General features: G+C 45.7%; 1 protein-coding gene across 1 annotated transcript in view; it reads right to left on the bottom strand.

Annotated features, from left to right (window-relative positions):
• LOC144598457 (C2 domain-containing protein 2-like) overlaps nucleotides 1-11,019 on the bottom strand; it is a 60,407-nt gene that overhangs the window by 47,656 nt on the left and 1,732 nt on the right. The gene's annotated exons all lie outside the window — the stretch shown is intronic.

The following is an 11,019-nucleotide window of genomic DNA, read 5'->3' as shown; positions in this document are numbered from 1 at the left end:
GCTGAGAATCTTCCCCTTTGCTCTACCTACTGGACGAGTTTGATTTAATTGCATTTATGTTTTATATTTTGGATAGCATGCAAAATGAAGCCTTTTACGGTACCCCAGTACGCACGACAACAATAAACCTAAAGCTAAATGTCCAAATCAAGGAATGGCTTCTATATTTTCACAACTACAGCAATCCAACTCCTAAAACAACTCGGACAATACATATTGGAAGCTTCAGGAATAAAGTCCACCCCCATGGACAAACCCATCTTTCTTTCCTTTCACAGGAGGATCCATTCTACATTTTCCTTGATCTTCGTCCCCTTCGATCTCTTGTTTTCACACCTTGCCCTTCCATATCGCTATTTTCCCTCTCCCCTGACTCTCAAGGTCTGAAGAAGGGTCTCGACCCAAAACATCACCCATCCCCTCTATCCAGAGATGCTGCCTAACCCGCTGAGTTCCTCCGGCATTTTGTGTCCATCCTCGGTGTAAATCAGCATCTGCAGTTCCTTCCTACACAGACTGTCACTTGTGTGGAGCCTGCATCCAATGATGTCAATGGCCCATTAGAACAGCTCTTGTGCTTTCAAGACCACACACATAGTTTGATAGCACAGATGAATCTTTCAGCAAGGACAAACAGTTCTTAAATCAAATCATTTGGTACCCAAGAAAAAATAATCAAATCGTCAGGGGTAGATCTATTTCTGAATATATCCTGCAAATACTGACACACTTCTGGAACAGCCTGTATCAGGTTCCACAATGCGCCCCACTACTCCCAGAGATGAAGACCATCACTGTAAGACCATTGTTCCTCAGTGTATAGCAAGCGAAATATGATGTTAAAAAAAACAAAGAGCTACAATATAGAGTCAGATTCAGACAGCAAAGAAACAGGCTCTGCGGCCCCACATCCACACCGAACAAGGTGTTCGCCTGAGCCCGTTTGCCCTGTAAACCTTTCCCATACGTGATCCTGTCCAGACATCTTTTGACAATAGACAATAGGTGCAGGAGGAGGCCATTCGGCCCTTTGAGCCAGCACCGCCATTCAATGTGATAATGGCTGATCATTCTCAATCAGTACCCCGTTCCTGCCTTCTCCCCATACCCCCTGACTCCGCTATCCTTAAGATCTCTATCCAGCTCTCTCTTGAATGCATTCAGAGAATTGGCCTCCACTGCCTTCCGAGGCAGAGAATTCCAGATTCACAACTCTCTGACTGAAAAAGTTTTTCCTCATCTCAGTTTTAAATGGCCTACCCCATATTTTTAAACTGTGGCCCCTTGTTTGAAGATTGTAATTGTAATCACTTCAACAGCATCTCCCAAATTAACTTCAAACTTGGCACGGTGGCGCAGTGGTAGAGTTGCTGCATTATAGCACCAGAGACCCAGGTCCCATCCCAACTACGGGTGCTGTCTGTAGGAAGTTTGTACGCTCTCCCCGTGACCTGCGAGAGTTTTCTCCATGTGCTCCATTCTCCTCCCACACTCCAAAGACATTTCGGTTTGTAGGCTAATTGGCTTGGCAAAATTGTAAATTGTCCCTAGTGCATGTAGGATTTAGATTTAGATTTAGAGATACAGCACGGAAACAGGCCCTTCGGCCCACCGAGTCCGCGCCGCCCAGCGATCCCCGCACATTAACACTATCCTACACCCACTAGGGACAATTTTTACATTTACCCAGTCAATTAACCTACATACCTGTACGTCTTTGGAACGTGGGAGGAAACCGAAGATCTCGGAGAAAACCCACGCAGGTCACGGGGAGAACGTACAAACTCCGTACAGACGGCGCCCGTAGTCAGGATCGAACCCGAGGCAGCAACTCTACCGCTGCGCCCCCGTGCAACACTGTGCAGATAGTGTTAATGTGTGGGGATCACCGATCAGCGTGACCTGTTCCCACACTGAACCCCCAAACTAAACTCCCCCATTACAGAAAGAACAAAGACAGCAAGTAAAGACAGGGAATTGCAGACACTGGTTTCCAAAATGGACGCCATAGTCACTCAGCGGGGCAGGCAGCACCTCAGGAGATCATGGACAGGTGACGTTTCGGGTCGAGACCCTTCCTCACACTGATTGTGTAGGGGGGGGGGGAGTTAGGGAAGAAAGTTGGAAGAGAGGAGGGGCAGGACAAAGCTTGGCAAGTAATAGACAAAATGCAGGAGTGACTCGGGCAGGGACAGGCAGCATCTCTGGAGAGAAGGAATGGGTGACGTTTCGGGTCGAGATCCTTCTTCAGTCTGAAGCATTTTGTGTCTATCTTCGGGGTAAACCAGCATCTGCAGTTCATCCCTACATACTCGGCAAGCAATAGGTGGATAAACGTGAAAGGGGGTTGGACAAAGGCCAGAGATGCAAACACAGAAGATGTGCGATAAAAGGATTGAAGAGCTGCGGATTGTGAAGCTGGAGAAACGAATGTAGGCAGGAGGGGAGAGGAGAGAGGGAGAAGAGAAAGGTTCAAGTCCCACGCCGCCCCCACCACCACCCCTTCGACAATCAGTCTGAAGCTGGGTCCCAACCCAGAACGTTACCGATCCATGGTACATGACCCACTGAGTTACTCCAGCACTTTGTGTCCTTCTTCTGCAAACTAGCATCTGCAGTTCCTCATTTCTGCAAATATTTCCAAATGGAAATACCCTGTCCTGTCTACATACAGGCACACATCCAAGAACTCCGGAGTGCAAATGCAAGCTCCAGCACAACGTACAAACGCAGTCTCTGTCCTGACTAGAACTCACTTCATCACTCAAGTTGAATTTCAGAATTTCCAGAATTTTCCAGAATTTCCAAAAACCAAAAATAAACAGCGAACCTCATTTTGGCACCGACATTCCCCCTACATGACTTGCAAAATAATAGCTAAAATAGTCACATGAAAATATAATACGTAATAATTCATTCTCAGATTGAAAGATTGCATCTTTCCCTCCCCAGGTACTTTGCAACTGCAGGAGATGCAACACCTGTCCCTTTACCTCCCCCCTCCACTCCGTCCAAGGACCCTGACAGTCCTTTCTGGTGAGGCAGAGGTTCACCTGTGCCTTCTCCAACCTCATCTACTGTTTCCGCCGTTCCAGGTGTCAACTCCTGCATATCGGCGAGACCAAGCACAGGCTCGGCGATTGTTTCGCTCAACACCTCCGCTCAGTCCGCCTAAACCTACCTGATCTCCTGGTTGCTCAGCACTTTAACTCCCCCTCCCATTTTGACCTTTCCGTCCTTGGCCTCCCCTTTTTCAATGTGAGGCCCAGCGCAAATTGGAGGAACCAGCACCTCATATTTCACTTGGGTAGCTTACACCCCAGCTGTACGAACATTGACTTCTCTCACTTCAAGTAGCCCTTGCTTTCCCTCTCTCTCCATCCCCTCCACAGTTCTTCCACCAGTCTTACTGTCTCCGACTACATTTTATCTCTGTACCCGCCCACTCCCCTGACATCAGGCTCGACCCGAAACGTCACCCATTCCTTCTCTCCAGAGATGCTGCCTGTCCCGCTGAGTTACTCCAGCATTTTGTGTCTACCTTTGATTTAAACCAGCATCTGCAGTTCTTTCCTACACATCGTTCCCTTGTTTTGTATCCTGAAGGTAATGACTAAGGCACAATTTCACCATCAAAAGAAACTCTCTCAGAGATTGACAGATTCTTGATTAGCAAGGGTGTCAGGGATTATGGAGAGAAGGCAGGAGAATGGGGTTGAGAGGGAAAGATAGATCAGCCCTGATTGAATGGTGGAGTAGACTTGATGGGCCCAATGGCCTAATCCTGCCCCTAAAACTTATGAACATCCTGGCCAGGTTTACAGGATTTGGTGATGAATGCTGACAGACTAATTTGTATTAACAAAATTCAAGGAATTATTTAATGCTCCATCTCAGAATTCTAAAATGGTACAACACTTTTTCTCTGCGAAGTAGTCACGGCAAAGTAGGGTGGCACCGTGGCGCAGCGCTAGAGTTGCTGCCTTACCGCGCCAGAGACTCGGGTTCGTTCCCGACTACGGATGCTGTCTGTACGGAGTTAACACGTTCTCCCTATGACCACGTGGGTGTCCTCCCACATTCCAAAGACGTGCAGGTTTGTAGGTTTCTGTAAATTGTCCCTAGTGTGTAGGACAGAATTTGCGTATCAATCACCGGTCAGGGCGAACACGCTGGGCCATTGGGCCCATTTCCACACTGTGTCACTAAACTAGAATAAACTAGTCACTGCGCAATGCTGGAAAGGCAATACTGAAGCCCGTTAAAAAGCACATCGCAAATAACCAAAACAGGTTATTTATCTGTCTGTGGCTGACTGATAAAGTTTGGGCGGCTCACCACCCTTCCTTAAAGGAATCTCTAGGCTAGAACAACATACAGAGGATCGATTTAACATTTCTCAAAAAACTAAGGCAATGCACTAAATGCGAGCAAGGATTTTGTGCAAATTTCTGGAGTCGGGCTTGAAGTCACAGTCTACTGAGTCAGAGGCAAGTCTCTGTCTGAAGAAGGGCCTCGACCCGGAATGTCACCCATTTCTTTTCTCCAGAGATGCTGCCTGACCCGCTGAGCTACTCAAGCATTTTGTGTCCATCTTCTCTACCTACTAAGATGCAGCGGACAAAATTTCATGAATGAGTGTTAGCGGGCAGAAAGCAATTTATGCTGCAACTTCACTCATATACAGAACGTCCAAAGAAAATATATGCCCATGTTTAGAGTGTGAAGGACACAGTGAAGGGGGGCGGGGGGGGACGACGACAAAGACAATGATTCAGGTCATTTACTGCCAGGAGAAAAACACAAAGTGCTGGAGTAACTCAGCGGGTCAAGCAACATCTCTGGAGAACGTGGATAGGTGACGTTTTGGGTCGGGACCCCTCTTTACACAGTCGGATGAACTGGACAAAGTTAGAGAGGGAGCAACATTGGGCAGCAGAGTGGCACAGCTGGAGGAACTGCTACCTCATGGCGCCAGAGATCCGGGTTCAATCCTGAGCACGGGTGCTTTCTGTGTGGAGTTGCGCGCTCTCCCAGTGACCGTGTGGGCTTCCTCTGGTTTCCTCCAACATTCCCAAAGAAGTTGGGTTTTGTAGGTTAATTGTCCTGTAAATTTTCCCTGGTGTGTAGGGAGCGCATGCAAAATGGGATAAGGTAGAACTAGCGTGAACTGGCGATCGATGGTCGGCATGGACTCTATGGCCTGTTTCAATGCTGGACCTTTCCATTGATTAATTCAATCAATCAATCAATCAACATCAGCAAATACAGCAAAGGATAAGGTAATAAAAGTCAAAGATTAACTTAAAGTGAAGGGCGGCAATAATTAAATGATAGCTAAACCCAGACATGACATGATACAAAGGTCATGTCCATATATTGTATAAGAAGTGAAACCAGAGAGATCAAACATTTTACAGTCATGGGGAAATAATCCTGCTCTGAAGAGTTCTCATTTAAACAATAAAGGATTTAACTAAAGGAGGAAGTTGAACAACACTCTTCCCAATTTTGTCCCCTATAATGGTGGGGAAAAAAAGACAAAAACACATGAAACTGGAGATTAGAAAAGTTTTAGTTCCGTGCCGGGCAAATGAAAGAAGCCCCTGCTTGGTCCAATGCATTTAGTCAACAGAAGTTGCATTTATGTAGCAACTTTCCCCTCACAATGTTCCAAAGTACATTACAAACCAATTAAGCTTCTTCAGAATGCAATCAGTAACACATTGTCGGGAAGATAACTAGCCGATCTGTACACACAAGATAAATGGCAAAGCAGCTGGGAGGGAAGGTTGTTTCAGAAATAAGAGCCAGGAGATGAACAGGACTTTTTGTTCGGCCGCAGTACGGGTCATCACAGCTCTGGAGACCTGGACTCAATCCTGATCACTCTGGTGCTGCCCATGGGAACCTTGCACGTCCTCCTTGTGAACATGAGAGTTCCATCGAGCTCCCTCCCCCATCCCAAAGGCACGCATGAGGCTTGGTGGGCTACTAGGCCACTGTAATTTGCCCCCCACCCCGTGTGTAAACTCTAGAGCTAGTCGATGAGAACATGGGGAGAATAAAATGGAATTGGCGCAAGTGGGTGGTTAATGGTTGGGGCGGGCTCAGTGGTGGAGATGGCATCTCCATGCTGTGTGACTCCAATTAAAACATCATTGAAGCACCAGAAGCTAACAGTGCAGGAAGGAACTGCAGATGCTGGTTTACACCGAAGATGGACATAAAATGCTGGAGTAACTCAGTAGGACAGGCAGCGTCTCTGGAGAGAAGGAATACGATCCCTAGATGCTGCCCGACCCGCTGAGTTACTCCAGCATTTTGCGTCTATCTGAAGCAAACAGTTGCATTTTTACATCGATGCTGCACTTAAATATCAGACCACAGACTGCCTGAAATGGGGTCTGAATCTACATCAGTTTCAGGTAATGCAGTTTGACTTAGTTTAGTTTAGAGATACAGTGCAGAATCAAGCCCTTCGTTCCACCGAATCCACGCTGACCAGCAATCCCTGTACACTAGCACTACCCCACACACTAGGGAAATGTTCGATTTTACTGAAAGCCAATTAACCTACAAACCTGTACGTCTTTGGAGTGCGAGAAGAAACCAGAGCAACCGGAGAAAACGCACGTGGTCACAGGATAAACATACAAACTCCGCACAGACAGCACCCACAGTCAAGATCAAACCCGGGTCTCTGGCGCTGTAAGGAAGCAACTCTACCGCTGCGCCACCGTGCCACCCTTAAAGATATGCCGGCTTTTCGGACAACGTTCACTTATTTGCAAATGGATACAAATCACAACTACAATTAGTCTAAGGTAGGGTCCCGACTAGAAATGTCACCTATACATGTTCTCCACGGATGCTGCCTGACCCACTGAGTTACTCCAGCACTGTGTGGCCATTTTTGTAAACCAGCATCTTGATTCTTGTCAGAAGTTCTGGGGAGAAGGCAGGAGATTCGGGTAAGGAGGGTGAGATCGATCAGCCATGATTGAATGGCAGAGGAGACTTGATGGGCCGAATGGCCTAATTCTACTCCTATTCCTTATGACCTTATGAGCACCTGCAGTTCCTGGTTTCTACTACTTGTTAAATCTACATCCCTTTGGATAGGGGGTGCCCACGAATATGCACGTGTAATATGCATTGGACACAGGGAGGATGTCCCCATCTCCAGTCATCTTAAAGCTTCCTTGTCACTGAACCAAGACCCCGGTCTGTATGTCAACGGCTATGTGGTGGCTGGTGTGCAACGTCCACACCCACGTTAAAAAGATTCAGGCACCGGCTTATGACCTTGGTGTTTTGCACACTTTTAACCACTTTTACTGAGCCCTGTAGGAAGGCCATTATTTACAGCAATCCAGCTGCCATAACACCTGTTCGCTATTATCGTTTGCTCTCTGTCCTCAGCCAAATTTTATATTCACCTTGCCACTTTCTCGGAGATTTGTGGGATTTTTATTATTTTCCACAAGGACACAGAAGCAGATTAAGTCATCTGGTCCAAACCTGTCTCAGCGATCAACATGTCTGAAGAAGGCTCCCGACCCAAAAGGTTATCTCTTTATCTCACAGCCTTGCCTCTTTTCATCTCTGGCCTTTGTCCAACCATCCACTAATCAAATCATCCTCCCTGTGTCCATCCATCACTTGCCAGGCTTTGTCCTGCTCCCACCTCCCTTCCAGCTTTCTTCCCCCGACTACAATCAGCATGAAGAAAGATCCCGACCCGAAACATCACCTAGAGTGGATGTGGAGAGGATGTTTCCAGTGGTGGGTGAGTCTCGGATCAGAGAGCACAGATTCAGGATAAAAGGACATACCTTTAGCATGGAGACAAGGAGGAATTCCTTTAGCCAGAGGGTGATGAATCTGTGGAATTCATTGCCACAGACAGCTGTGGAGGCCGTCATTGGGTATTTTTAAAGTGAGATTGATAGGTTCTTGATTAGTACGGGCAGTAAAGGTTGCAGGGAGAAGGCAGGAGAATGGGTTAACAGGAAAAAATAGGTTAGCCATGATCGAATAGTGGAGCAGACTCGATGGACCAAATGGTCTAATTCTGCTCTTATGTCTTATGTTCATCCATGTTCTCCAGAGATGCTGCCTAACCCGCTGAGTCACTCCAGTGCTTTGTCTTTTTCCAGCATTCAATAGGACTGAAGATAGACACAAAATGCAGGAGTAACTCAGCAGGTCAGGCAGCGTCTCTGGAGAGAAGAAATGGGTGATGTTTCAGGTCGAGACCCTTCTTCAGACTTGTTCGATCAGCCCTGGCATCAACTCGTCTTCTGTGGTAGGTTCCCATGGACCTCAATTCCCCAATCTTTCAAATATGTATCTACCTCCTCCTTAAATCCTTCCAGTGATCAAGCCCCAACAACCCAGAGGTAGCGAATTCCAGACATTCACTGCCCTTAAGAAATTCCTTTGCAGTCTTCAATGACCACTTACCTTGCAACTACACCCCTTATGTGAGACTCCCATCATTTTTGTAAAATCATTATAAACACCTTGCTTAAATCAACATACTTCATATCAGATGCGATTTCAAAGGGCCTTATTGTTACCTGAATGTTTTGGACTATCATAGTCAAACATACTATCCTTTAATAAACTGATGTGGCCTGTTCTTGATTAACATTGGCCTCAAAATGTTGACTGATATTCTCCCTCAGAAAAGGCTTCTTCTAATTTGCTGACCAACCTTTATTAACCTATCGTGTAGTTAATTAGTCCACTCCTTACTGCCTTGTAAAACAAAGGCACCACACTCAGTCTTCCTGTCCTTGCATAGCTAGCTGTATCCAAAAACCATTTGGTAAATGGTCCAAACATTATCATTTAATAATTTGCCACTCTAAGGAGCCTGAAATACACTTTATTTGGGCTAAACGTCCATTTCTTCTCTCCCTAAGCTTTTCATTTCCAATATTTCAATCCTCTCCATTTCAATGTCTAAATATTTCTGAATGTGAAATATTTCTCAAATATGAAAAGATACAAATTATTATTTTTGAACCATAGCCATCCTTTCCATTTTCACTTTCATGTCACCTTTGTTATTACAAATCTTTATTTCTTAGAATCCATCAGAAGACTTTCCTTGATTTTATGTGCCAGCATTTGCTCAGGCCTTGTTACAGCACGGAAACAGGCCCTTTGGCCCAACTCATCCATGATGTCCAAGGCACCCAATTAAGCTAGTCCCATTTTTTTTTGACCCAGATCCCTCCAAACCTTTCCTAAACCATCTTAAGATTTTCCTCCACTTTATCTGGCAGGCATTCGTTCATGCACTTTACATGCATGGCAAAAGCTTTTCACTGTACCTCGGCACACATGACAATAAACTGAACTGAAAACTGCTTTCAAGGAACCATACAACAAAGAAACAGGCAAGGTGGGTCTCTTCATTTGGAAGATAGGTCCCGACCCAAAACATCGCCTATCCATTCCTTCCACAGATGCTGCCTAAAGTGCAAAATATAACAAGGAACAAAACATTGGAGGAAATCTTCAGACTTGACTCAGTCTGAAGAAAGGTCCCAACCTGAAACGTTGCCCGTCCAGCTCCCTCCCCAGATGCTGCCTGACCCGCTGAGCTCCTACAAGACTTTGTGTTTTGCTTATTTAAAAAGAAAAACAGCATTGGCTGATTATCACTGTTTTTAGGAGCTTGTGGTATGTATGCATCAGTTCCCGACAGTAGTCACTTCAATTCAAAAATGACTTCATGGCTAAGTTTTCTGGGACAACCTGACGATCTGATAGGTAACAGATAATGGATCTTCTCTTTGCAAGCCAATCATCCACCTCCATGTTGCCTCTAAACACACATATTAATGCATAAAAGCAAAATCAATCCATGTTAAAAAAAAATTATGTGGGAAGAAAACTGCAGATGCTGGTTAAAACCAAAGGTAGACACAAAATGCTGGAGTAACTCAGCAGGTCGGGCAGCATCTCTGGAGAGAAGGAATGGGTGACGTTTTGGGTCGAGACCCTTCGTCAGACTTTCTGAGGAAGGGCCTAGACCCGAAACGTCACCAATTCCTTTTCCCCAGAGATGCTGCCCGACCTGCTGAGTTACTCCAGCTTTTTGTGTCTATCTTCAGCTTAAACCAGCATCTACAGCTCCTTCCCACACACTTGATGTTCATCCACATCAAACTTGCATGGGACGCTGCAGCATTGGCAAGGGAAGGGAAGGCAGTGGAGGCCAATTCTCTGGATGCTTTCAAGAGAGAGTTAGATAGAACTCTTAATGATAGCGGAGTCAGGGGGTATGGGGAGAGGGTAGGAACGGGGTACTGATTGTGGATGATCAGCCATGATCACATTGGATGGCGGTGCTGGCTCGATGGGCCAAATGGCCTACTCCTGCCCATATTGTCTATTGTCTTTTGTCAAGGAAAACCATCCAAACATCCGGAACAACAGCAGAAAAAATCAAAGCAGACCCATCCACAGTAACATAAAAACCTTTCTTCACAGATGCTGCTTCACTGGTGTTGCCCGACCCACTGAATATCTCTGCATTCATTGCTTTTACGACCAACAGACACACCTATCAGACATGAACCAGTCCATACCCTGGATCTACCACTATGTAGGAATAAATAAATTATTGGTGACCTCAGAGTGATACCTTACGTTAAACCTTATGAATGCAGCTTAATTTAAGCTTAACAGACTCAGCGTTTGGCAAAAAGTTACACCCCCGCTCTGTTCACGCCAAAAGACAGAAATGTTGACATTTGAAACAAAAATCCTACCTTGAAATCAATCAGCTGAGCATCAAAGGACAAGGTCAACACTTCAAATCTTACAGCCAAGCCCCAACAGAAGCTAATTGTGTGCATTAAATATTATCGACTATCTCACACATTTTTACACATCCTTGCAGTTTCATTGTACTTAAAACACAGAGATGCTGCCCGACCTGCTGAGTTACTCCATGTTGTTTGAGCTCCCCATTCAAATAAATCAAGGCAATAACGT

This window comes from Rhinoraja longicauda, chromosome 12 (assembly GCF_053455715.1).
Source record: "Rhinoraja longicauda isolate Sanriku21f chromosome 12, sRhiLon1.1, whole genome shotgun sequence".
Taxonomy (NCBI): domain Eukaryota; kingdom Metazoa; phylum Chordata; class Chondrichthyes; order Rajiformes; family Arhynchobatidae; genus Rhinoraja; species Rhinoraja longicauda.
The sequence above is the reverse complement of the archived record's forward strand: the minus strand, read 5'-3'. Positions and strand labels throughout refer to the sequence as shown.